The following is an 893-nucleotide window of genomic DNA, read 5'->3' as shown; positions in this document are numbered from 1 at the left end:
GATTGAGAGTTCCACATAGTAGGTAGGGAAGAGTAGGACAGTTTACCAGTCTTTGTTTTCAAATGACCGAATTGCAAGGAAAGTTCAAAATGAAAATTACTCACAAAAATTACTTTCAGAGCGAAATCGGTTCATCATACAACAGTAAGTTTAGGATTAATGATGCAGTCCAGAAATTACATTTTCTTTAATTTTGTCTTATTGTAGTAAGTGGAGACTCCCTTCATCTCCTCGTAATGAGGAAAACAAGACAATTCGAATATAAGTTTTCAGTTTTTTGGTATATTTCAAAAATGTATCTTGTATAAATTGCATTTGCAAAAGCTCATTAAAGGCCGATTCACACGACCCATTTTCTTTCCGACAGGCTGGGTGGTGGCTAACCTTCGTCGAAATGTTTTACATTCACACTAGGCGTTCAGTATCCGTTTACCAGCGCGCGGTTTTCATTGGATACTTAAAATTTGTCACGCGAACACCGAGTAAATTACGATAATTCTGACACTATAAGAAGTTGGTTGATAACTGTGTTGATAAAATAAGTTATGCAATTTCATTATACTTTATGCACACGCCAAGAATATTAAGATTATGATAAATTCACCTGTTTTATTTAATGCCTCTCCAGTCATTTTCCATATCTTTTATTTATGTAAATTATTTCTATACATCTTGTTTGCCATGTCAAACATCTCATAATCTTGAAAAGGTTCAATTAACCTCTTATACAAGGTGTAAACAACAAAATAACTAATTTCTATGACTCTATACTATGAGGAAAAGTCGGGGTTGTAGGCCACAAAACGAACGGATACGATACAGGTCCTCATTCACACAAAACATCATCCACCCGTTGGTTGCGACGGATGGCAAACGGCCGTCAAACCGGCCGA

This window comes from Palaemon carinicauda, chromosome 6, assembly GCF_036898095.1.
Source record: "Palaemon carinicauda isolate YSFRI2023 chromosome 6, ASM3689809v2, whole genome shotgun sequence".
Taxonomy (NCBI): Eukaryota; Metazoa; Arthropoda; class Malacostraca; order Decapoda; family Palaemonidae; genus Palaemon; species Palaemon carinicauda.
This window is presented reverse-complemented; position numbering follows the sequence as displayed.